Source organism: Eptesicus fuscus, chromosome 7 (genome assembly GCF_027574615.1).
Source record: "Eptesicus fuscus isolate TK198812 chromosome 7, DD_ASM_mEF_20220401, whole genome shotgun sequence".
Taxonomy (NCBI): domain Eukaryota; kingdom Metazoa; phylum Chordata; class Mammalia; order Chiroptera; family Vespertilionidae; genus Eptesicus; species Eptesicus fuscus.
Genome location: NC_072479.1, coordinates 422,270 through 449,464, shown reverse-complemented (window position 1 = coordinate 449,464; position 27,195 = coordinate 422,270). Strand labels below are relative to the sequence as shown.

Sequence of the window (27,195 nt, the reverse complement as noted above, 5' to 3'; positions counted from 1 at the left end):
ACACCCCCCCCCCACTACCGTGCATGAATTTCGTGCACCGGGCCACATGTAGTCTTACATGGAGGCAGGACAGACTCCACCATGGCAGCTTATCAATTGGTGCCTGCTTACAAAAAACTGCCATGGCTGGAGTTCAGTGATAAGCAGTCCTGCTGCTAATAAAAGTGCAGAGCTTTTCTGAGGGAGTTAAAAAGGAAGAAATATTCACCCCCAAGAAACTAAATATTTCCCATTACCCATAACTGAAATGTCAGAATAAAAAGATCCAATAAGATGGCATGATTTGATCTCTTAAGTGAACCCTGAATGATATAAACCTATAGATTTTACTTAAATAATGTAAATCCCCTAACAATTAAATTCTAACACTTTTAAGCCAGCTATCTTCTAATTCTACCGCTGCAGAAAAGCCCTACTAATACAAAGCTCAGCAAATCTCTTAACACAGTTCATTAACTCACCAAATAAGACTCACTCTTACTAGAGTGATTTTAGGTCTGCAGGCCATATTGTTAACTGTGTTATGTTCCCCAAAATGTAAATTCCTCAGAGTCAGAGGCTAGGTGAAATGAACACTCTCCGTAGTGTTGATGACAAATGTCTGGAGTAGTTATAGAGAAAAAAAAAGAAAGCCAAGTTACAGCATGATTCTGTCCTCCTTCCAAAGATGGCTCCTCAGCTGGTCTAAGATTTAATCCTAATCCTCTTCTATTAAAGCTGGAACAGATGCATTTCTCTACCCCAAACACCAAAGATATCCCTTGACAGGTCAAGTTGAACTATATGTGGGCCAGAACTGACCACAAGAAGGGGGCTAAGGTGGTGGTGGCTCTGGGCCTGTTTCGTGGTGTGAAATGCAGCTGGCACCAGGGGTGGTTTATAATGGCTGCCTACCATTTGGAGAAGGGAGGAAGGGTAGGATTGTTCTTGCTAGTAAAGCATTAAGTAGGTTAAAGAAATATTTTCCCTCTTGGTTGGGATGGAATCCTTCTAGAACAGAAAAACAAATATAAATAAAGGTGGGGGTGGGGGACTGGAATGGGTACAGGGAAAAAATAATTAACTGGATGGAAGACAGGTCTTATAAGGAAAGGTTAAAGGAATTGGACTAATTTGGCATAAAGACAAAGTACTCATGATACCTCCCCTGCCTTCAAGATCCAGCAGTATTACAGTGCCCAGAAATGTACTTAATATGCAAAAAAAAAAGCATGTAATATTTGTGAAATGACTGATTAGCAAAAGGAAACTGATAATTCTCTCTCTGCCTCACAGGAAAAGATGAAGACAGGATGTGCACAAAGAATAGCAGAGCAGTTGCAGGGAAGTCATGCTCACCTTCAAGGGGTGACACCGCTCCCTCGGTACCTCCACAGAATTTACTCTACTCCCTCAATACTACTCTCACTGCACTGCCATCACTTTTCAGTGAGCTCAGTAGGGGTAGCAACCAGTTTTATTCCTCTGTGTGCATACATGCATGGGCCCCAGAGCCTGGTCCCCAGCACAGAATGGATGCAGAATAAATGCCTGACGCCAACAGGTATTTCCTGTTCACTCCCTGTGCTCCAGGCACTTGGCACAGAATAGTGAACAAAACAAACAGAACTTCCTGTCCTCCTGGAGCGTGCATTCCAGTGGTAGAGACAGAAGACACAGCAAACCCTAACATATTAAAAGGAAGTACATGCTATGAAGGGAAAACAGGGTAGAAGGGGGACGGGAAGTGCTGTATGGGTTGAGAAGAGGTGATGATGTTAACCAGGATGGTCTGAGAAGCCTTAAGGAAAGTGAAAGCAGAACAAAAAACTAAGTGAGCCAGCCAGGGTTACCTGGGAGCCTCTGAGGCAAGGGGGCAGCATGTGTGAAACAAGATGGGCTTAGCTTTCATCAGAGTGGGATGGGGGCATTAGGAAACCACTGCAGAAATTTAAACAAGAAAAAAGAGACTGCGACCCGAATTTTAATAGGGCCACGGTGGCTGTTGTGTTGACAATCTAAGGCTACAAGGGCAGCGGTACAGGGAGAGTGGTTTGAAGGTTCCTGGAAAAAAACAAAACATACAAAAAAAAGCCAGGGGATGGGTGATAGTGGCATGGCCTAGAGAAGTATTAATATAGGTTGTAGTCAGATTCAGGATCAAAATATGAAAATGAAATTTAAAGAATTTACTAATGAATAAAATATTAGGTGTGAGAGTAAGAGAGGATAATCCAAAGATTTCTGACTTGAAGAACTGAGAAGATAGATGAACAAACTAACAAGAGAGCAACTACAGAAACCTCCTCCCTAAATAACCCCATGACCAGTCTCACTGTGCAAGAATTGTCAGCCTCTGGGGAAGAGGGCCACCTGGAGAGGTCTGCTCCCATACTCAAGATCTGACCTCGAGAACACCTATCTCCAGATCAGCCTCTCAGCCTCCACTTTGCTTCTAAACTCTCGACGCCATGATTCTTCCCTACGTGGATGGGCACATGGTCTCAGACCCACAGGAAATGCTCTTGGAGCCCCTTATCAATCCTCAACAGGTCCAAAACAGCTTAAGAGGACTCGTGATAAAGTAGAAGCCCACATTCTCAATACATACACCAACTCCTAGAGTTTGGTCCCCACACTTGTGCTACTTGAAAAGGCAGTAATATCTCCAACATGGGAAGAGTTGTCCAGACTTGGGGGTGGAGGTGGGAAAACAGGAGATAAGAAAGGGAAAGACAGAGAGGCTGAAAGGTCTGCACCCCATACCCACCCCAAGGCTGTGCTTACCCTCAGAGAGGTGTGATGCAGTAGTGGGTGGCAGCAAGTGTAATATGGGGCTCCTGTTGAGAGGAAGGTCTCTGAGCCCCATGCCACATTTGCTGCCACCAACAACCACATTACACCTATCTATAGCTACTCCTCCCCTTTACCACCATCTTACCTTCAAAAGAGCAGAACGGTCCTTTGCAATACCATAAGATTCAGCTTTTTACATATATATATCTCCATCCTACCTAATAAAATAGTAATATGCAAATTGACCGCACCTTCGCTACGCCAAAGCCATGGCCACCAGCCAATCAGGGCGAGTATGCAAATTACCCGCCAAAGATGGCGGTTTATTTGCATACGCTGAGGGAGAGAGGAGTGAAGACTGAAGACAACTTAGAAGGAAGAGGGAGGAAAAGCGGAAAAGTGTCTGCCAGAGGGAAAGCCTGGGCGGGGTGGGCGGCAGCGGCCCGCGGGTGCAGGTGCAGCAGCTGCAACAGCGGCGGCAGCGGCCGCTTGCAGGATTCTTCCTGCAAATGGGATACTAGTATATATATATATTAGAGGCTTGGTGCATGAAATTCATACACGGGGGTTGTTAGAGAGTGGGAATTTTTGAGCATTTCAGAGAGGCCGTGGACTATGCCCCAGATAGAGTGCTGACACCAGGCCAGGCCTTGAGATATGGTCTCATAGCCCCTTCCCAGCATGTAGGCCTTGCAAGATAGAACACTGTCAGCCTTCTGAAGAACAGGATGACCCTGTAAATAACATGGTCGCCAATGGCATGATCCTGACGTTGCTTAGGAAAAACTGTTTTGTCTTGGGTTACTTGTTCTGCAAAAACAGAATGTGGTTAATGTGCTTAAAAGTGGTCCTGCACAAAGGGTCAGGTCTGCTCTCTGGACTCCCTGCGTGGAGAAAAGCAGAGCAGTCGCCGGCCAAAAGGCCGGCCAACCAGCCGGCTAATAAAGGTTCCCTAAATTTCAATTTGGTCTGGACTCCAGTGGTCTTTCACTCGTGTTCACTCCACAACAGGGTGTGTGTCCCTCAACCCAGCCTGCACATTCTCCAATCTGGGACCCCTATGGGATCGGGCCGAAACGGGCAATGGGGACATCCCTCTCATAATCCAGGACTGCTGACTCCCAACTGCTCACTTGCCTGCCTTCCTGATTGCCCCTAACCACTTCTGCCTGCCAGCCTGATCACCCCCTAACCACTCCCCTGCCAGCCTGATTGATGCCTAGCTGCTCCCCTGCCAGCCTGATTTCCCCTAACTGCCCTCCCCTGCAGGCCTGGTCACCCCTAACTGCCCTCCCTTGCAGGCCTGTTCCCCCCCAATTGCCTTCCCCTGCAGGCCTGGTCCCCCACAAATGCTCTCCCCTGTAGGCCTGAGTCCCCTCCAATTGCCCTTCCCTGCAGGCCCAGTCGCCCCCAACTTCCCTCCTCTGCTGGCCTGGTCACCTGTAACTGCCCTCCCCTGTAGGCTTGATCGCCCCCAACTGCCCTCCCTTGCAGGCCTGGTCCCTCCCAACTCCCCTCCCCTGCTGGCCTGATCACCCACAACTGCCCTCCCTTGCAGGCCTCATCCCTCCCAACTGCCCTCCCCTGCTGGCTATCTTGTGGTGGCTATCTTGTGTCCACATAGGGGCAGCCATCTTTCATCATATGGGGGCAGCCATCTTGTGTGTTGGAGTGATGGTAAATTTGCATATTACTCTTTTATTAGATAGGATATTTTATTGATTTGAGAGAGGAAGGGAGAGGCAGAGAGAGATAGAAACATCAATGAGAGAGAATCATTGCTCGGCTGCCTCCTGCACGCCCCCTACTGGAGGTCAAGCCTGCAACTTGGCCATGTGCCCTTGATCTGTTAGTCCACAAGCCAACACTCTATCTACTGAGAAAACCGGCTAGGGCACTGATTCAGCTTTACAAAATGTTTGAGGTTTCTTTTCCTATATCCTGAACATTTAGCCCCAAATAGAAAGTAAGACCTACAGAAAAATAATTCAAATTGGGGTAATAGCCAAAACCGGTTTGGCTCAATGGATAGAGTGTCGGCCTGCAGACTGAAAGGTTCCAGGTTCGATTCCGATCAAGGGCATGTGCCTTGGTTGCGGGCGCATCCCTAGTAGGTGGTGTGCAGGAGGCAGCTGATCGATGTTTCTAACTCTCTATCCCTCTACTTTCCGGTCTGTAAAAAATCAGTAAAATATATTTCTTTTAAAAAATGGGGTAATAGTAGGAAAATGCTTCTTTTTTTGGCTTTTAAAAAAAATCTTTATTATTCAGATTGTTACAGTTGTTCCTCTTTTTTTCCCCTCATAGCTCCCCTCCACCCAGTTCCCACCCCACCCCATGCCCTTACCACCCCCCCCCCACTGTTCTCATGATTTTTGTCCAGTCTCTTCCCACACACCCGACACCCCTTTCCCCCTGAGGATGGTCAGTCCACTCCCTTTCTATGCCCCTGATTCTATTATATTCACCAGTTTATTCTGTTCATCAGATTTTTTTATTCACTTGATTTTTAGATTCACTTGTTGATAGATATGTATTTGTTGTCACTTTGTTGTTCATAATTTTTATCTTTACCTTTTTCTTCTTCTTCCTCTTCTTAAAGAATACCTTTCAGCATTTCATATAATACTGGTTTGGTGGTGATGAACTCCTTTAGCTTTTTCTTATCTGTGAAGCTCTTTATCTGACCTTCAATTCTGAATGATAGCTGTGCTGGGTAGAGTAATCTTAGTTGTAGGTTCTTGCTATTCATCACTTTGAATATTTCTTGCCACTCCCATCTGGCCTGCATAGTTTCTGTTGAGAAATCAGCTGACAATCGTATGGGTGCTCCATTGTAGGTAACTAACTGTTTTTCTCTTGCTGCTTTTAAGATTCTCTCTTTGTCTTTTGCTTTTGGCATTTTAATTATGATGTGTCTTGGTGTGGTCCTCTTTGGATTCCTGTGTTTGAGGTTCTGTGCGCTTCCTGGACTTGTAAGTCTATTTCTTTCACCATGTGGGGGAAGTTTTCTGTCATTATTTTTTCAAATAGGTTTTCAGTATCTTGCTCTCTCTCTTCTTCTGGCACCCCATAATTTGGATGTTGGTACGCCTGAAGTTGTCCCAGAGGCTCCTTACACTATCTTCATATTTTTGGATTCTTTTTGCTTTTCTGGTTGGGTGTTTTTTGCTTCTTTGTATTTCAAATCTTTGACTTGATTCTTGTGACCCTCTAGTCTGCTGTTGGATCTCTGTATATTATTTTTTATTTTAGTCAGTGTATGCTTAATTTCTAGCTGGTCCTTTTTCACATCCTCAAGGGTCTCGCTAAATTTATTGGCCTTTTCTAGACGATTCTTGAAAAAACCTTATAACCATGGTTTTTGAACTCTATATCCAGTAGTATGCTTTCCTCCATTTCTTTCATTTGTGACCTGTTTCTTTGTCTCTGCATTTTGGCTGCTTCCCTGAGTTGATAGAGTGGCTTTGTGTGCTAGGTGTCCTATAGGGCCCAGTGGTTCAGCCTCCCTAATTACCTGAGGTGGACACTCTTGGTGCAGCCCTTTGTGGGTTGTGTGCACAGTCTTGTTGTAGTTAAGCCTTTATTGCTGTTTGTATCACTGGGAGGAATTGACCTCCAGGCCAACTGGCTGTGAGGATCAGCTGTGTCTATGATGGGAGAACTTCTGTGCTGGAGACACCCTTATGAGACAAGACTTGCTTCATTGGGGCTTTGGTGCTCACTGAGTCTGCTCCCTGAGTGTGTCCCTTATGGATCTGAGGAGTTGTAATCTGTATGGTCCCACTCTGACCCCTGGGTACACTGGCTTTTGGATCTCCAAGGAACTGCTAATTTAGCCTCTTCCTGAGACCATCCAGCAGGAGCTATGGAGAGATCTGCAGATTCCTCTTCTTTGTTTGGGTTTTGAAGGTGCCCAGATGAAGCCCACCTGTGAAGCAATGCAAGCTGCTGTGGGGTCTTGGGCCTGCTTTTGGACATTCTGGGTCTCACTGACTCAGCTGCAGTTTGTTAGGTAAGTTTAGATTTCAAAGGACCCAGCCAGTCATATGCAAAAGCCTCTGCGCTCAGCTTGGGTGGGGCAGAGTGTCAGGGCGGAGCAACCAACAATGGCTTCATGGGGAGGGATCTCAGGGCGGAGCAAACAGCTATGGCTTCCAGTCAGCCCTGTCCTAAGAGGCCCCCCATGTCTCAAGTGTCCCACAGTAATTGCTGCAAGCACCTCTGAGAGAAAGCCACCCTCGAGTTTTGCCTGCTGCCAGACAGTCCAGTTTCTCCCCGTATGAGTCTGGGTCTTCAGAGTCTCGCCAGGAACTGGAGTTCAGAAAGGTCGGGAGCATTTGTCTCCCTCCCGCTTGACAAAGCCAGCTGCACACTCATTTGCCAGCCTTCTCCGCCCACGCACCTCTGTATCTCTGCCTTCCAGAGCTCCTGTGAGTCTCAGTGTGCTTTTCTCTTTCCTACTAGTTGTAGAATTTCCACTCAGCCAGCCTTCCTGTGGTTCTGGATGATGTCCGTTTTGTCTTTTAGTTGCAGTTTTGAAATTGTTGTGCAAGGCAGCAGTTTAGGTGTTTATCTATACCGCCATCTTGGTTTCTTTCCAGACAGTCCAGTCTTACTGAATATTTTCTAGGCCAGTATTCAGTTTGTGAATCAAGGGTTTGCTAATTATTTTGTTGTTGTTGTTGTTTTTGTTTTAATTTGTTTTTTAATAATTTCATTGGTGACAGCAGAGAAAGCTTGCAATGACAGGCTACAATTTTCTGTTAGGTCACTACAGTGTATATAGAATACATAAAGATCTCTATAACAACATACCTAAGCCCAGGAAAATGTTATGAACACTGTTTTTGCTCAATACATGACCAATGTTTTTTAAAAAAATAATTTTAACGTGGAATTATCTTCTTTTACTACCCCATCCCTGCTGCCCACAAAAGGCTACAAAGTGCATTCAGAGTCATTCTTAAGGTAAAGACACTGCACAAATGTACAGTTCATGTGTATTGAAATGAGTACCACACTGGAGATTAACTGTAGAAGTTTTCATACACCAGTACAACAACAACCATAAGCTAAATCTCTTAACAGAATTACAGCCAACATATTCCTAAGGGCCGTACATTATTATAACATTTGAAGTATTAAAAGATGCAGTTGAACTCAAAAGCAAAATGTAAAAGCTATATCCTGAAGGGTTTGCTAACTGTTCACAAAGTGTATGATGACCACTGAATGAGGCAAGCAGAAAAGAAGATAATATGCTACCTGCAAGAAGCTTACAATCTAATCAAGGAAAAAAAAACTAACACGAGCACTATAACCAACAAGCAAACATTTTCTAAACTGTAGGCCAAGCTGTCAGGGTAGGGATGCTTAGGATTTGATAAGCAGAGAAGAGAGGCCAGGTCCTTTGGGTACAGAGAAGACAAAGAAAGCTAGAGCAAAACTTCGCAGAGCGCATGCAGGGGACTGGAAGGAGGGTGAAAGTGGTGCTGGTCAGGCAGGAGAGCTCACTGGAGACATGAGTACAAACATCCAGCCTTCAAGGCACAATGGTCTGGCGATAGCCAGGAGGGTGGCACCAAGGAAGGTGGAACTGCAGATAGGTGTGTACAGGAGGCCTGGGCAATCCCTTGGAGATGAGATGAAGGGGGACCAGATTAGAGCTGTGGCAACAGGAACAGGAATTTTAAAAGAAAAAGGAATTTAACAAACACTGAGCAGCAATTTTGGCAAGCGTAGTTTTAGGTGCTGGGATAACCAATTTCCAAAGACATTTTGAAGAAAGAAATAATAAAGCAGATTAGATACAGAGGGTATACAAACCAAATATTGACTTTACTTATTATCTGCATCCTGTTCAGGGGTAGGAAGGCTGACAAATACTTCTAATCATTGGTTTAACTTTATCCACAACTTTCCTAGACACAGAATGTTTAAAGGAAGACTCTGTTAGGAACACATATGCATGAGATTAAATGACAGCCATCTCTGTTCATTAATGGCAATTATTTTTCTCCTGTCTGTTTTACATAAACATGAGGGAAAGATCTGAAAATTCCTACCTCCCCAAAAAGTAAGGTAAGCAGTTGTTAACACGTGATGTGCCCACTACTCTGTTCCTTACCCTAACGTGGCCAAGTGATGGGGAAATGGGCTGGGGCTTGAAGAGTACCTCTGATACCCCTTGGCACTAAGGAAGATTTTTCACTCATCTGAGACCACTTCCAACCTCAAGTACTCTATAATCCTCAGGAGCCCCCACAAACCTGGCAAGTCAGGCTCCAATGAAGACAATGGTCACATACACTGAGGGAGTCATCTCCCATCCTAACCCACACCCAAATAAAATGCCACAGACAGAATCTCAGACTTTCAAGGTAAGATGCTCCTGACTTTGGGCTAGTAGCTTTTTCACTCATTCAGCAACCAGGTCAGATATACCATACACATAGTCCTTTTTTAAGGACCTGGTTGCCACCCTTACTGCATTTACTAGAGGTCCGATGCACGAAAGTTCATGCAAGAATGGGCCTTCCTTCCCCTGGCTGCCAGCACTGCCTTCACTCCGGCCTGGAGCTGCCTTTCCGCCTTCCCACACTGCCCAGAGGCCTGGAGCGGCTGGGGTGGTGCGGAACACCTGCATCCCATCCCATCCCCAGACACTCAGCGCCCGAGTATGCAAATTAGCCCATCATCTTTGTTGGGTTAATTTGCATACTCACTCCTGATTGGCTGGTGGGTGTCGCGAAGGTACGGTCAATTAGCATGTTACTCTTTCATTATGTAGACTAGAGGCCCAGCACACAAAATTTGTGCACGGGGGGTGTGTCCCTCAGCATAGCCTGCACCCTCTCCAATATGGGACTCCTTGAGGGATGTCGGACTGCCCGTTTAGGCCCGATCCCACTGGCAGTCAGACATCCCTCTCACAATCCAGAACTGCTGGCTCCCAACTGCTTGCCTGCCTGCCTGCCTAACTGCCCATAACTGCTTCTCCTGACAGCCTGATCACCCCCTAACCACTCCCCTGACAGCCTGATTGATGCCTAAATATTCCCCTGCTGTCCCGATTGCCCCTAACTGCCCTCCCTTGCCAGCCTGGTCGCCCCCAACGGCCCTCCCCTACAGGCCTGGTCCCCCCCAACTGCCCTCCTCTGCTGGCCTGGTCACCCCTAACTGCCCTCTTCTGCTGGCCTGCTCGCCTCCAACAGCCTTCCCCTGCAGATCTGGTCCTCCACAACTGCCCTCCCCTGCAGGCCTGGTCCTCCACAACTCCCCTCCCCTGCAGGCCTAGTTGCCCCCAACTGCCCTCCCATGCAGGCCTGGTCCCTCCCAACTGCCCTCCCCTGCAAGCCCAGTCACCCCAACTGCCCACCCTTGCAAGCCTGGGTTCCCCCCAACTGAGCTCTCCTCCGGCCTGGTCAAACCTAACTGCCCTCCCTTGCAGGCCTGGTCACCCCCAACTGCCCTCCCCTGCAGGCCTGGTCACCCCCAACTGCCCTCTTCTTCTGGCCTGATCTCCCCCACTGTCCTCCCCTGCAGGCCTGATTGCCCCCAACTGCCCTCCCCTGCAGGCCTGGTCCCCCCCAACTGCCCTCCCCTGCTGGCCTGATCACCCCCAACTGCCCTCCCTTGCTGGCCATCTTGTGGCAACCATCTTGTGTCCACATGGGGGCAGCCATCTTGTGTGTTGGAGTGATGGACAATTTGCATATTACTTTTATTAGATAGGATAATACATGACAAAATCTGAGCCCCTCACAGATTTTTAAATGCAATGGCAATAACAAGCAAGATACTAATAGAGAAACTTCCTTCTAGTCTTTCTCAAAGGCAGATGGAGGTCTGTTTTTATCTAACCCCAAATTTTAGGGCATTATAAATGGAGTATTCAACATGGTATTACTACTGGAGAAGGCAGAAAGGAGCCAGTCATTACCCCAAAACTTAGTCCCTCCTCCTCAGCTCCAGTGCAAAATCCAAGAGACAAAGCTGGAAGAAGGCCAGCTTGAGGCTACCATTCTTTCACTCTGTGTTCTGCAGGACCTAGTCCTTCCTCCAACAGGCTGTCTTCTGTCACATCCTTCTTACTGCATTTTTATCTTGTATGGCTGAGGCCAAATATGTACAGCCTAATCTTTTGGTCTTTTACAAAGTAACTGCTAACTGAGGATACTCTCCACATAGGACACACTGCCAATGCCAGAGGCCTCCAAATGATGAGGTTTTATTTCTGTTTGATCATCAGCCAGTATGGCTAATGTGTGTTTGGGTTTTGTTCACCATTTCTGCATATGGCACACATACTGCCAACTGTGTGTGTGTGTGTGTGTATGTGTGTGTGTGTGAAAGAGAGAGAGAGAGAGAGAGAGAGAGAGAGAGAGAGAGAGAGAGAGAGAGAGATATTAACTCTACAAGACTTTGACCCAATGGGAGATTAAAGCATTAAAACCAAACTCACGTACCTCTGCCAGGTGTCACCCACCTCAACACTGTCATAGTCTACACTAGAATCCTACAGACAACAAGGTTCTGTGGGTAGGAAATTTGGTCCAAAACTAAACTGTCTCTTTAAAGACCTGCAGCAAGTTAAAAGCAGCTGGTAGCTGGTATGAGCCAGTCCTCGGAAAACAACTCTCACTTCATCTACAAAAGACAAAGTCCAATGATTGAGTTTTGTTTAAAAAAAAAAAAAAGGAATTGCTCCAAACAGATAAATTTAAGACTCAGACACAACTGCTGGGGAAGAACAGGGGTTAGGAGTTTTTAGAAGGAGTGGCCACAAGACACTGGCCTTGGCTGCTGAATATAGTTGCACCGCTGAAGCTAATCGTGGCTGGTCTAGGCCTGGGATTAGGGAAAGAAAACATTCCTAAACAGAAATGCTGTAGCTAAAGGGGCATAGAGCAGACAGAGCTCACAGTGGGGACCTCAGGCCACTCAGTCTCAGGGCAGATCCAGAAGGGCTGACCTTGGCCCATGCAGGCAGGTGGCTCCTGCTCACAGAGGTAAGAAGTCCTCGGACAGAGACAGAAAACTGTGGTTGAAGGAAATCCAGGCATTCTCCTCTTTTCCCTCCATCCCCTTTTTACTTAAAAAAGGGAAATATTTCTGTGAGAAAAGTTGTGTTGCAAGAGTCTTATATCAGAAAACAATGACCGACTTCTTATAAGGATTTCAGTAATACCTGTAATCTCAAAATGATCCTGAAATTGATCATTTCAGTACTTAAGAGAAGTAACGAAGGTACGCCATTTCTACACTGCGATTAGAGGTAGTTTCTTACCATGTATTTGGGAGGCTTTTTTTCTTTGGTCTTCTGCCTTAAAACAAAACACCTGCTCATACCAACTACTATGATGATGGTGATGGTGATAATGATGATGATGATGGTGATGATGGTAATGATAGTACTAACAGCAGATATAATTTATTAATTATATTAACATGTGCCAAGCATTGTTTGAAAGAGCTATTTAGCTATTTATCTTCCCTCATTTAATTCTCATTGTGAGGTAGGTACAATTACAGTATAACCCTGATCCTATAAATAAGAAAAAGGAATCTGAGAGAGGTTGAGAAATTTATCCAAAGTCACAGAGCTGGCACTTCATCACAGGGAGGTCTAGAACCACTACATTAAACAGCCTCTCTATTTCTATCTGCTAGCATCTTAATACTAAAACTATCCTATGAGTTGTCACTATTATCTGCAAATTACAGGTGGGTGGAAAAAAGAATGAAGAAAGATTAGATCCTGTGTCCAGCTATAGGACCAGGGATCAAATCCAGGTCTCTGACCTCCATTCTATACTTTTTCACTTCTCCACACTCTAGGGTGGTTTGATCCACTAACATGGACCGTTCACTATACAGATGGCTGTTCACAGGCCCAGAAGAGGTAACAGTAGATCCTGAGGGCACACAGGGAGAGAAGAATTAAAAAATAACTAGACAGGAGAGTTTGATGGCAACCATCATGCTATGAGGAATCTGCCATCTGCTGCCAACTTCACGGCTCTTAAACAGAAAATTCATCCTGTCATATCCTGCTCAAAACCATAAAGATTTGCTTATTATCTCCTCTTCATGTCTCTTGTGTGATTTCAAGTCCTTCTGGTTCTAGTTATTCAATTTCATCTCCCACTTTCCCTGAGATATTCTGCCTTCCAATTGGGCCACCCCACTCTCATCCAACCCCCACTGCCCACCAGCACATCCTTCTCACTCAGGCCTCTTTCATCCTGTCCCCACACCTGAACTCTTTTTTCCTTTTCTATGTAACCATACTTCAGAGCCCACCAGAAGACTACCTCTTCACAGAGCCCCCTTACCTCCTCTAATCTTTCCTGAGTTCTTCTGCCTCTGAGCTCCTTTGCAATACCAAACAATTTAATACTTATTCATATCCAAGCAACATATGCACCATTGTTTCTGTTTCTCCAATGGCAAATTCCTTAGGGGAACAAACAACCTTATGGGATCCACCAGAAGGCTTCTGAGCACAGGGTTGCAAGTTGTACTGAGACTGAATCCTGACCATACACACATTGAGGTAACTCATCTATAAAACGGATGTAAAAACAGTACGGTTTCATAGAGTATTTCTAAAAAGTAAATTCTATCTAATAAAAGAGTAATATGCAAATTAACCATCACTCTGCTATACCCACAAGCCACACCCAACAGCCAATCAGGAATGAGTATGCAAATTAACCCAAGCAAGATGGCTGCTGCCACAGAGCGAGCAGGAGGCTTGGGTTTCCCCAGCAATGGAGGAAGCCAGGCTTTCCACACACCCTGGCAGGCCCAGGCCTCCACTCAAGGCTACAAAGTTTCAATTATAGAAGATAAAAATCCCAACAAAAATGGCTGTGGCCACGGAGCAAGCAGGAGGCTTGGCTCCGCTCCAGGCTACAAAGTTTCAATTATAGAAGATAAATAAATCCCAGATACCAGGGCCTTCACTAGGGTTGCCAGGGGGCATGGCCAGCCTGCAAACCACCACAGGCCCCTCGCCCAGGCCACCCCACGCTCCAAGGGAACCCCCACCCTGACCCAGGACACCCTTCTGGGCAAACCAGCTGGCCCCCACCTGTGCACCAGGCCTCTATCCTATCTAAAAAAAGAGTGATATGCAAATTGACCATCACTCCAACACACAAGATGGCTGTACCCATGTGGTCAAAGATGGCTGCCCCCATGTGGACACAAGATGGCCACCACAAGATGGCCAGCAGGTGAGGACAGTTGGGAGGAAACAGGCCTGCAAGGGAGGACAGTTGTGGGCTATCAGGCAAGCAGGGGAGGGCAGTTGGGAGGGACCAGGCCTGCAGTGGAGGGCAGTTAGGGGTGATCAAGCCTGCAGGGGAGGGCAGTTAGGGGTGACCAGGCCGGCAGAGAAGGGAAGTTGGGGGTGACCTGGCCTGCAGGGAAGGGCAGTTGGGGGGGACCCAGGCCTGCAGGGGAGGGCAGTTGCGGGGGACCAGGCCTACAGGAGAGAGCAGTTAGGGGGAACCAGGCCTGCAGGGGAGGGCAGTTAGGGGTGACCAGGCCTTCAGGGCAGTTAGGGGCAAACAGGCTGGCAGGGGAGCAGTTAGGCATCAATCAGGCTGACAAGGGAGTGGTTAGGGGGTGATCAGGCTGGCAGGCAGAAGCAGTTATGGGCAATCAGGAAGGCAGACAGGCAAGCAGTTGGGAGCCAGCAGTCCTGGATTGTGAGAGGGATGTCCCACTGCCCGTTTAGGCCCCATCCCACTGGGATCGGGCCGAAACGGGCAGTCGGACATCCCTCGAGGGGTCCCAGATTGGAGAGGGTGCAGGCTGGGCTGAGGGACACACACCCCCGTGCACGAATTTCATGCACCGGGCCTCTAGTGAGAGAATTAAGTTCTAAAGCATTTTCCACAATGTCTAGCAAAAATGCTAAATAAATAATTATTTAAATAATAACAAACTGTCCACAGCCTAGCCTAATGCTTGCTATAAGTGCAGGTGGAGCTCAACAAGTAGTTATAAGTAGTTGCAATTCATTGGTGAGAAATCATTGTAAGTCAGGGATTTGTAAAAATTACACAAAGAAAGAAATGAGAGCTGGAGAAAGTAAAATATTAGAGTGGATAAGATAGTGGAGCAGGTAAATAGGATTTCAGGACTAAATAAAATCTGCAACTACCTCCTGGATACCATGTGCAAGCATGTAAGACATCCCACATTCATGGGGCTCACAATCTACCTAAGCAATTAAGATAACTCATAAAATAGCTATAAATATAAAAAGTACATAAATGCCAAAGGAATGGTATAGCCAGAGGTTCCCAGGTAATTTGAAGGGGTTGCAGGGGCGAGGGGAGGCATGATGACTCCCTTTTGCCATCAACTATTTTTTTATCATTATACTAGTGGCCCTGCGCACGAATCTGTGTGCTAGTAGCTCGATGCCGCGTGCCTTAGCTGGCCCCTCCCCCCCACCGCCGCCGCACGTAGCTCTCTGCTGCACATAGCTCGCTGCCCCACCCTCCTGTAGCTCTCCACCACTTGTAGCTCACTGCCCCACCCTCCTGCTGATCGGTCGTTGCATGATGGCGGCCTGACCAATTTGCATATTACCCTATTATAAGTATAGATTATAGGCTATTACTTACAACCTGTTGGTTGAGTAAGTCCTGACAATAAAAATGCTATGAGTTCATATTTTCCAATGAATTTCCACATACAATGCAAACAAAGTAGAATATATATGCCTGAGATGGCATTAACTCAAGCTATGATATTTGATGACCTAGGATTCACAAGCCTAGCCCCTGTGAATACACATACATACACACATGGGGATCACTGGCATAGATTCCTACTGACAGCAGGAGTTCAGAAGCAAGGAAGAGGTTAGGTGACAAACGTTTAACAGATTCAACTCAATAAACATTTAATTTAATTTCAATCAATATTTAACTATTAGAAGGAAAAACAATGGTTGTAAAAATAGGTAAATAGATCCAGACAAGTTTCACAGAAGAAAAGGTGGATCTGAAAAGATCCTGAAAGATGGATAAGATAAATGGACACAAAGAATTAAAAGGAAGGAACACGAGAGAATCAGCATGAGCAAAGGAGAAATGCAGTAGCAAAACAAAGTGCCAAAGCCTGCCTCTGTAAGAATTTTCAGGTAAAAGGGAGGAAGGGTTAGTGACCTTGGCACAAAGTTTAGACCTGCAATACTGAAAGGACACAGCTAGGAGGTAATGTGGAAAGAGCACAGGCTCCAGAGCTCCAAGGATCTAGACGTGAACCCAGGATCCAAAACTTACTAGGCCCAAACGTACATGTCCCTCACTGTAAAACAGAGATCTAACGCCATTTAGCTCAGAGGAATATAATGGTTTTGAAGGGAGGCTCAAAGTAAATAACTATTTTCAAGTGATTAGGACAGTGTCCAACATAGCAGATAACTCAGTGATCACCATGACTACTCACAGTCCACAAGGTACGGCAGGTCCTCCAATAGTTATTTTGTTCAACATCGTTTCATTCTAATGCTGATGAGAAAACAATTTTTTGGTTCCTGGATGGAACTACAATCTGTGTGGTTTGCCTATTCTCTCCATGTCTGTGTGGGTGTTCTCCCATAATCCAAAAATGTATATGTTAGATTAATTGGAGAGTCTACATTGTCCTAATCTGAGTATGTGTATGTCTGTGAGTGCACCATGTGATGGAAGGGTGTTCTGTCTAGTATGGATCCTGCTCTGTGCTCTGAGCTGCCGAGAGTGGGTTTGGCCACATGCAACTCTGAACTGGACTAGGTGGGTTGAAAAATAATCCTCTTACTTGTTTTTACTAATAGTTCTTAGATGTATGTACAACTCACATTTATTTCATTTTTTTATATTATAAACTAGAGGCCTGGTGCATGGAATTTGTGCATGGGGGGGGAGGTCCCCCTCAGCCTGACCTGCAACAACGCAAGCATTCCGAGCCCGGCCTGGCCAGAGGCCCTCTGCGGCTGGGCACAGAACATTTACCTCGTTGCCCAGGTGACGACGCAAGCGTTCTCCCACCACCCCCCCGCAGCCGCTCCATGCCCGCTGCCTAGAAGCCCTCTGCAGCCGGGGTGGAACACTTGCCTTGTCGCCATGGCAACGAAGCAAGCATTCCGCCAGGCCACTCACGCTGCCCACTTGCAGCGGCTGCCCCCGCTACCCCGGGACTGGGGGACTCCGGCGGGGCTGAGAGGACTGGGCACTGCCATCTTGTGGCTATGGGCACCACCATCTTTGTGGTAGAGTGACGGTCAATTTGCATATTCCCTCTTTATTAGATAGGCTGTTTTGAGTCCTTATTTAGAAGTTTAGCAATGCTTTTCTGACCAATAGTAATGTTTTTGCTGTAGGAACTTAACACTGTTGATATCAATTATTTGATAGTAAAATTGGTTTTGATAGATGTCATTTCAATTAGTTGCAGTTTCCAAGAATCTATTGATGTTGTTAAGTGAAGACTTATTGTAGTCTTAAAGATAAGACTGGTTCCATGCTAGTCCAACATTACTCAAATAGATTTGACCACAAAACAGGTTTAAATTAAAATTTACAAAAATACTAAAAGAGCTCAAGAGGTAGTACAGTGTACTTAGATTGGCATGGGATGACAAATGAAAAATGCCTAGTGATCCAACCTATAAATTCAATAACATTTTTGATAAATTTATATTTTATTAATCACAAATCAAAAGGTCTGATGGATGGTCAGGCCGGTGAGGCTCAGTGGTTGAGCATCAACCTAAGAACCAGGAGGTTTAATTCCTGGTCAGGAGACATACCCGGACTGCAGGCTCAATCCCCATTGGGGTGCATGCAGGAGGCAGCTGATCAATATTCTCTCTCATCAATGATGATTCCCAAAGAAACCATCAACAAAACAAGGAGAAAGCCCACTCTATGGGAGAACATATTTGCAAATGTTATCCCTGATAAAGGTTTAATCTCCAACATCTACAGGGAACTTATACAACTTAATAAAAGGAAGATAAAGGATCCAATAAAAAATGGGCAACGGACGTAAATAGAATCTTTTCGAAAGAAAACAGAAGGAAGGCCAAGAAACATATGAAAACATGCTCAAAGTCACTAATTATCCGAGAGATGCAAATCAAAACGACGATGCGGTACCATCTCACACCTGTCAGAATGTCAATCATCAACAAATCAACAAACGACAAGTGCTGGAGAGGATGTGGAGAAAAAGGAACCCTCGTGCACTGCTGGTGGGAATGCAGACTGGTGCAGCCACTGTGGAGAACAGTATGGAGTTTCCTCAAAAAACTGAAAATGGAATTTCCATTTGACCCAGTAATCCCACTTCTAGGAATATGTCCCAGGAAACTAGAAACACCAATCAGAAAGAATATATGCACCCCTATGTTCATAGCAGCACAATTCACCATAGCTAAGATTTGGAAACAGCCTAGGTGCCCATCAGGAGATGAGTGGATTAGAAAACTATGGTACATCTACACAATGGAATACTATGCTGCTGTAAAAAAGAAGGAATTCTCACCATTTGCGGCAGCATGGATGGAATTGGAGAGCATTATGTTAAGTGAAATAAGCCAGGCAATGAAAGAAAAATACCACATGATCTCACTCATTTATGGAAAATAAAGAACATTATAACCTGATGAATAAAAAGATAGATACAGAGGCAGTGAAGCATCGAACAGACTGTCAAATTACAGCGGGAAGGCTGGGGAGTGTTGGGGAGGGGGGGAAAGAGATTAATCGAAGGACTTGTATGCATGCATATAAGCACAACCAATGGACACAAGACACTGGGCGGGTGGGATGAGGGCATGTGACAGGGGGTAGGGGAGGCTGGGGGAAGGTCAATGGGGTAAAAAAAAAAGAGATATATGTAATAAAAAAATAAAGTTTTCGCCAAAACCGGTTTGGCTCAGTGGATAGAGCATCGGCCTGTGGACTCAAGTGTCCCAGGTTCGATTCCGGTCAAGGGCATGTGCCTTGGTTGTGGGCACATCCCCAGTGGGTGGTGTGCAAGAGGCAGCTGATCGATGTTTCTAACTCTCTATCCCTCTCTCTTCCTCTGTGAAAAATCAATAAAATATATTAAAAAATAAATAAATAAAAATTAAAAAAAAATAAAGTTTTCTGAAATAGCAAAAAAAAAAAAAAATGATGATTCCCTTTCTCTCCCCTTCTCCCTTCTTCTCTGAAATCAATTAAAAAAAAAAAAAAAAGACTTCATTAAAAAACAAAACAAATCACCAGCCCTAGCTGGTTTGGCTCAGTAGATAAGAGTGTTGGCCTGCGGACTGAAGGGTCCCGGGTTTGATTCCGGTCAAGTGCACATGCCTGGATTGCGGGCTCAGTTCCCAGTGGGGGGTGTGCAAGAGGCAGCCAATCAACGATTCTCTCTCATCACTGATGTTTCTATCTCTCTCTCCCTCTCTCTTCCTCTCTAAAATTAAAAAAGAATTTTTTTAATAAAAAACCACAACTAATAAAAGGTCTGTCGGCTGAATTAACAGTTGAAGAACATAATTAGTTTTTAAAAGCTTTATAATCTTTCCCCTTACAAAAAAAAAAAAAATAGTAAAATCCAATCATTTGATTATGAACATGTTTTAATTTTCTCCAGAACACTTTTTAACAGTCCATAGAACACAGTTTAGGAAGTATTGCCTCAAAATGGGGTGGGATGCTAAAACAGAGGACAAGATAAATAGGAACTAGAAAGACACAATAAAAAAAACATTTTTCTACATTTTTGTGAATCCTGCTAAACTATATGGCTTAGACCAGTGAATTTCAACCAGTGTGCTGCAAGAATTTTTAAAGCATGTAACACCTGACTAATCAAGGGGCACTGACCTTTTTTCCCTTAGATTATCAAATAAAAAACAACAACAACAGCGCTGGCCTGTTTGAATCAATTGGTTGGAGCATCCTCCCATACACCAAAAGGTGGTGGGTCCATGCGGTCAGGGTACATGCTCAGGTTGTGGGTTAGTCAGGGCACGTATGGGAGGCAACAGATCGATGTTTCTTTCTCACATTGATGTTTTTTCTCTCTCAATGTCTTTGTCTCTTAAAAAAAAAAAAAAAACAATTAAAAGAAAAAATGACAACAGCCAATACAATAGCCATCTGGTATGAATGAATCAAAATTATACCTTTTTTGGTAAGATCAGCAAAAAATATATTTTTGGTGTTCCACAGATTCTTAGTAATTAGTTTATGTGTGCCATGAGAGAAAAGGGTTGAAAATTGCTGGTTTAGACAGTTAGGCTTGATACTTCTTCCTACCATGCCTAATTTAAGGACTATTAAAGGACCTACTGTGTGCCAAGAATATTACAGGCATTGGGGAATAGGTCTTCTTGGAAGGAAGGGAACACAGAAAGAGACAGTAAGGGGATAATTATCAAGTTCTGCTTCTGAATTTGTTCTTTCAAAAATGTACACAAAATATTACTGTTGAAATCTGATACTTTTTTAAGAAGTGAAAACTAAAGCTTAAAAACAAATAAAATCTGCTGCTTTAGTAAAATGGACACAGCTCTGTCTGCAGAGGCCTCTTTACCTGACTGCCAAAGGGAGCACTGACCAGTGGAAACTGGGGTGGAGAATGGAGACCCTAAACCTGTGGGCTCCACCGCTGGTTAACTGCTCACTCAGAAGTGGACTGAAAGACATATTTAGAAGTTGATATCCACTCCCAACTAGTATTCAAAAGCACTAGTGGGGGCTAATGAAGGGGAACCCGTCCCCTCTCCTGGCCAGGCTAAGAAAAGTGGGTATCAAAGGCAGCTGAAAATGCCACACAGGACTGAAGGCGATAGAGGCCAGAGATACCCAGAAGGAGCAAGACTCCTTCAAAGTGCTGCTCAAAGAGACTGCTGCCACCTTTACACTAATGACAGTCGCTTAGAACAGGGATTTTTAACCGGAGTGTCAAAAATAATTTTTAAAACATGCAATACCATCAGGGGCACGGACCTCTTTTTCCTTTGACTGTCAAATGAAAAAATGACAAGAGCCAACACAACAATAGCAGTCCAATGTGACTGAATCAGAATCATACCTATTTTTTTTTTGTCAGATCAACAAAAAATAATTTTTTTGGTGTGCCACAGAATTTTAGTAATTAGTTTGTGTGCCATGGGATGAAAAAAGTTGAAAATCGCTGCCTTAGGGTGTCAGAAAATAACTGGCTTAGAAAGTTGTATTTATCTCCAGTCTGTGCCACTGTCCAGGAGGGGGTTGGAAGGGATGGGCTGGTTCTTTTCTGTGTGTTAATCCTCGCAGTCTGAGCAGAGCTGAAGGCAAACCCAGGACAGAGAAGTGGAAAGGAAAATCTGATTAATAATTATACTGTGCATTTACAAAGCACCTCTTTTTTCCCTGATGAACTTGGTGTTTTGTAGACATTACTTAAGTTTCTTTATTGAAAGACTAGAGGCCCGGTGCATGAAAATTCATGCACTGGAGGGGGGGTCCCTCAGCCCAGCCTGCCCCCTCCCACAATCTGGGAGCCCTCAGGGGCGGGAGGCGAACGGGTGATCAGGGGAAGGCGACGCCCCATCACACCTCTGCTGCTGCCACTGCCGGGAGCACAAGCCTTGGCCGGCCCTGGTTACCTGAGCCTCGGGCGGCCCTGGGCTGCTGGGCAGTTGCCATCCAAGGCTTGCCTGCACCTCGGGCCGGCCCTGGGTGGCTGGGGGGCTGAGGGGACTGGGGGACTCCAGAGGCAGGATCGCAGAGCGGCCAGGCCCACATGGGGGCGGGCCCTGCCTCGACATGTGTCTGCCGCCCCGGCGGGGCTGAGGGGACTGGGCACCACCATCTTGTGGCTGTGGGCGCCACCATCTTTGAGGGCAGGGCAGTCGATTAGCATATTCCCTCCTTACTGGCTGTGGGTGCCGCCATCTTTTATGACAGCATGAGGGTCAATTAGCATATTTCCTCTTTATTAGATAGGATTTCACAGGCAAGTCATAAACAATATCCAATACATGGGAAAGTTGAGATATCAAAGATTAGGAAAAGCACACATACCCTCTGGGGGAATCAGCAAAGAGCAGAAACTAAGAGCTCTGCTTCTCATATCTCTTGGTAGTATAGGCTGCTTCTAAAAATACTTCTGAGAGTTTCAGGAAAATTGAGTATCCCAAAGGTTTCAAAACAAGTGTCTAGAATTTTACACAAGAGAATAATAGTCCTGCCTACCCTCATCGTACAGCACAGATCAAGAGCCCACGTTGCCTTAAATTATTTCTAAGACAAGCCAAAAACGGAATAAAGAGGGAAGGAAGATAGGACAAAGAAGGAAAACAAAAGCACATGTATTTTGTCTAGATCAAAGAAATTCCAATTTTCATCTCAAGACAGGGACACTGGTGGTTCCATAAGGCCTGTCTACTACATAAAACCAAAGCAATGTAACTAGAGGGTAAATCACTCGTCGTTTTATGTTTCTTTCTTGTCCCTGAAAAAAAAGTACATACATTTCTACAAGAACACTCAATCATTTAGAGTCTACTGTGAGTCTACTACCAGGCGTACCGGTTAAAAACGCGGATTTTTTCCATAGATGGAGTTACACATATGTTGATATATATGTGATTTGATATGTATGCTATTTTGTTGTAATGACAACAGCCTCAAAACTTCATATGTCAAATGTCTTAAGGTGTTAACATCATAGATATTTTTACACTTAAAAATGTTGAATTTCATGCCAAAAAAAGAGCATTTGCAGGAAGTTATAATTCATTACTTTATTTTGAAGAAAAGTGCTGCTGAATACTTCACGAAGCTTATGGTGAACATGCTCCATCTCAAGATACTTGTGAACGCTGGTTGAAACACTTTAAAAGTGATGATTTCGAAGTGAAAGACAAAGAACAAACAGGTCAACTGAAAATGTTTGAAGACCAACAATTACAAGCATTATTAGATGAAGATGCGTGTCAAACTCAAAAACAACTTGCAGAAAGGTTGAACGTTGCTCAGCAAACAATTTCCAATGATTTACAAGCAATGGGAAAGATTTTAAAGGAAGAAAAATAGGGTGCCACATCAACTGAATGAAAGACAAATGGAAAACCGAAAAATCATCAGTAAAATGTTGCTTCAACGGCACGAAAGTCTTTTTTTGTATCGAATTGTGACTGGCAATGAAAAGTGGATTTGAGAATCCCAAATGCACAAAATCATGGATTGATCCAGGTCAACCATCAACATCAATTGCACGGCCAAATCGCTTTGGAAAGAAGACTGCTCTGCATTTTGTGGTGTATTATGAGCTTCTAAAACCAGGTGATACCGTTAATACTGATCGCTACCGACAACAAATAATCAATCTGAACCATGCTTTGATCGTGAAACGACCAGAATGGGCCAGAAGACACAGCAAAGTAATTTTGCTTCATGATGATGCACCATCACACACTTCAAAACCTGTTGAAGACACGTTAATAGATTTGCCTGGGAAGTATTAACCCACCCGCTATATTCACCACACCTTGCTCCTTCAGATTACCACTTGTTCCAATTGATGGCACACGCACTTTCTGAGCAGCACTTCAAAACATATGAAGAAGTGGAAAATTGGGTCTCTGAATGGTTTGTCTCAAACCATTGGGACAGTATCCACAACTTACCTGAAAGATGGGGAAAATGTGTAGCTAGCGATGGACATTACTTTGAATAAAGCACTTTTGATGTTTCTCTTCAAATTATCCTGTTTTCTTTTATTACAAAATCCGCTATTATTAACTGGTACACCTAGTAAATACCAGACATCATGATGGGTCTAAGTACAGAATGTGAATAAAATGCTGTCTTCTATGTCCCAGAAATGGAAATTCAGATGGGAGTGATAACCATTAGTATAAAAATGTCAATAATTCAAATAGACAAATCAGTCTATACTTCTTTTTTGTTTGTTTGTTTTATTAATCCTCACTGGACAGTATTTTTTTCCACTGATTTTTAGAGAATATGGAAGAGAGAGATTGAGGGGGAGAGGGAGGGAGAAAGAAAGGGAGGGAAAGAGAAAAACATTGATGTGAGAGAGACACATTGATCAGTTGCCTCCCACACACATCCTGACCTGGACTGGGGATGGAATCTGCAACCCAGGTTTGTGCCCTTGACTAGGAATCGAACCTGCGACCCTTCGGTGCCTGAGCCAATACTCTTAACTATTGAACCACACCAGTCAAGGCTCAGTAGACACTTCTGGATTGTAAAAAGGTTTTTGGAGGAAAATAATAACAGAATATAAGGGGCATCCTTGGCTGAGGTCATCAGAAAAGGCCTCAGTAATGAAGTGATGTCTTGACTGAGGCTGGAAGAATGGCACTAAGTAAAGGTAGGAGCTTTCTCTGGGGGCAGAAGTATTCACACGTACACAGTCTGTCAGGTTTGAGAACAGAACAGACTCATAGATTTTCCAGGGATCAAGGCCAGTGGATTAGAGTTCACTGGGAGATGAAGAAGAAGCTGGCAGGCAGGCAAACCCAAGTTTTGCAAGGCCAGTCTAGGTATTTTCAGTTGCGATGATTGAACAGCATCCAGGAAGACTTCAGGGGACTTGTGTTTTAAAAAGGCCTATGATCACCTCTTTTTAAGACCTTTTAATTAAATTAAATTTAATTTAATTTAAAGACCTTGCTTTTCCTATGTCTTTCATAGCTCCCAGCCCACTGCTTTTCTCATAGCAGACACTAAGAAAATACATGTTTATTTCAGCAGATCCAGTGACCATTTAACAAACAATGCAATGATGTCAAATCTTGACCCTCAAGAATCTTATAATCTAATTTTTAGAAAAAAGAAACCAGACTACTCTTCAACCACAAATGACAAATATTCTTGAAACAAGGAAAATATCCTGAGGCCAAATGAAATGTTCAGGTTATACAGAGTTCATTGGAAGGGGGATAATTTTAGGCTATGGTGGTGAAACAGGTTTCCTAGAGTTGAAGGAACTCCAAGTGGAAACGGAAGTCTGGGGAGAATTCGGCTAAGCCGTCTGGACAGAGTGCGGCTTACACGCAGAGCAGTGTGCACAGAAGTACAGATGTAGAAAGGGCAGCTGGGCCCACCCTGAAACATACTGCCATCCATCCCAGAGGCAGCTCCAGGTGGGTTCACCCAGCCTAGGGGACTGGCCTGGAGATATAAGGAAAATACCTACAGGCCAATGTCCTCCCCCCGCCACCCCCTCCCCGCTGGTCTCCTGCCTGAACTCTAGGGGAGCTGGAGAAGAAAAGTGAGACTGCCGACAACAAATCATCAATTTAACCACGCTTTGATCGTGAAACCTAATAAGAGAAGGTTGGACAGAGAGATATGGATCTAATTCACTGAGATAAAAAATTAAATGCCAAGAAGGAGGGCAAGAAGAGGCAAATTATGCAACTGAAATTTCATGCGTAAGACAGGAAATTCAAAGGTCACAGTTCCCAAAGTAACTATAACCTGACCTGTCAACATATGTAGTCTTTGGCACTGCCAGAACCGAAAGCAACTTACCATGCTCAGCACTCTCACCGCCCGCACATACCTGCTGCTCAGTAGCACTAGGCAGTTCTATATCTGTGCTCTGCTCAGAACCCACCCGGACTGTCCACATCAGGCTGCTTTAAGCCTTCAGCCATTCTCTGCAGTCTCCAAGTCTTTAAGGCAGAGATTTACCCTGAGACTCAATGCCTAATGAACTTCAGGTCTTTAATCTTAACTCTCCCATGGGTTGAACTACCTTAAGAGGGAGAAGAGAAGTGTGTACATACAGGGGTAAGGGCTGCTACCTCCCTCTTCTCTGGTATCTTGTAGCATCATACTTGCCAATCCTCACAAGATGGGAAACAGAACAGGGCAAAGGGAGCAGTTGGAGCGGTGGCAAAGGAATATTAGACTTCAAAAGACACCGTCAAAAGTGAAAAGGAAACCCAGAGAATGGAAGATTTCTGCAAATCATATTATCTCGATTTGCTTCTAGAGAATATGTAACTAGGCAAATGTTCCTTCCTAAGAGAGGCTAGGAAACTGGCAGGGTCATCCAGATCCTGACCCACCCTGAGGCAGTCTGTATTATGATAGTGAGGAGGGGACATGAGGCTCTGGCACCCTTTCCCCCAGCCTGGGGTGACTGTTAAGGCTGTGGGTATCTATCTGCCTGTGGGTAGAAGAGAAACCAATAGGGCCTGGCTTAAAAAGAGGTGATCATAGGCCTTTTTAAAACACAAGTCCCCTGAAGTCTTCCTTGATGCTGTTCAATCATCGCAACTGAAAAGACTCACACCAAAAGGGTTGATGTCCTAGATATCCTATCTCCCTTTGGGCCATGGCTTTATGTGAATAACTGAAACAACAGTCCCAGGGCAAAGAATAACTTTTTTGGTTTTTTTCTTTTTGTTTTTAAATATGGAACACTTGGGAGAAACCAAGATGGCGGCATAGGTAAACACCTAAAATTGCTGACTTGCACAAGAACTTCAAAACTACAACTAAAAGACAAAATGGACATCATCCAGAACCACAGAAAGGCTGGCTGAGTGGAAATTCTACAACTAGAAGGGAAGAGAAAAGCACACTGAGACTCAGAGGAGGTGCGGAAGGCAGAGGTACAGAGGCGCACACAGAGAGGGCTGGCAACTGAGTTCGCATCAGTCTTTTTCAAGTAGGAGGGAGACAAAGCTCCCGACTGCTCTGAACTCCAGTTCCGGGGGAGACTCTGGGGACACAGAAACTGGACTGTCTGGCAGCGGGCGGAACTCGAGAGCGGCTTTCTCTCAGAGGTGCTTGCAGTGAGTACCTTGGGACACTGAGACCCGGGGGCCTCTTAGGGCAGGGCTGACGGGAAGCCATTGCTGTTTGCTCTGCCCTGAGACTCCACCCCATCCAAACTGTGCATAGAGGCTTTTGCATATGAATGGCTGGGTCCTTTGAAATCTAAACTTACCTAACAAACTGCAGCTGAGTCAGTGACGCCCAGAACATCCAAAAGAAGGCCCAAGTCCCCACAGCAGCTTGCATTGCTTCACAGTTGGGCCTCATCTGGGCATCTCCAAAACCCAAACAAAGAAGAGGAATCTGCAGATCTCTCCGTAGCTCCTGCTGGGTGGTCTCAGGAAGAGGCTAAATTAGCACCTCCTTGGAGATCCAAGAGCCAGTGTACCCAGGGGTCAGAGTGGGACCATCCAGATTACAACTCCTCAGATCCATAAGGGACACACTCAGGGAGCAGACTCAGTGAGCACCAAAGCCCCAATGAAGCAAGTCTTGTCTCATAAGGGCACAGAATTTCTCCCATCGTATAAACAGCTGATCCTCACAGCCAGTTGGCCTGGAGTTCAATTCCTCCCAGTGATACCAACAACAATCAAGG

The 27,195-nt window shown here is 45.0% G+C and overlaps 1 protein-coding gene and 1 long non-coding RNA gene across 4 annotated transcripts in view; one reads left to right on the top strand and one right to left on the bottom strand.

Annotated features, from left to right (window-relative positions):
• The window catches only part of LOC129149741 (uncharacterized), a 41,614-nt gene extending 40,127 nt beyond the window's left edge, over window positions 1-1,487 (top strand). Inside the window, exon 3 of the long non-coding RNA XR_008556557.1 lies at window positions 1,276-1,487. This is a non-coding gene — a long non-coding RNA (uncharacterized LOC129149741). The remainder of the gene's footprint in view (window positions 1-1,275) is intronic.
• The window catches only part of MICAL3 (microtubule associated monooxygenase, calponin and LIM domain containing 3), a 278,633-nt gene that overhangs the window by 214,533 nt on the left and 36,905 nt on the right, over window positions 1-27,195 (bottom strand). The gene's annotated exons all lie outside the window — the stretch shown is intronic.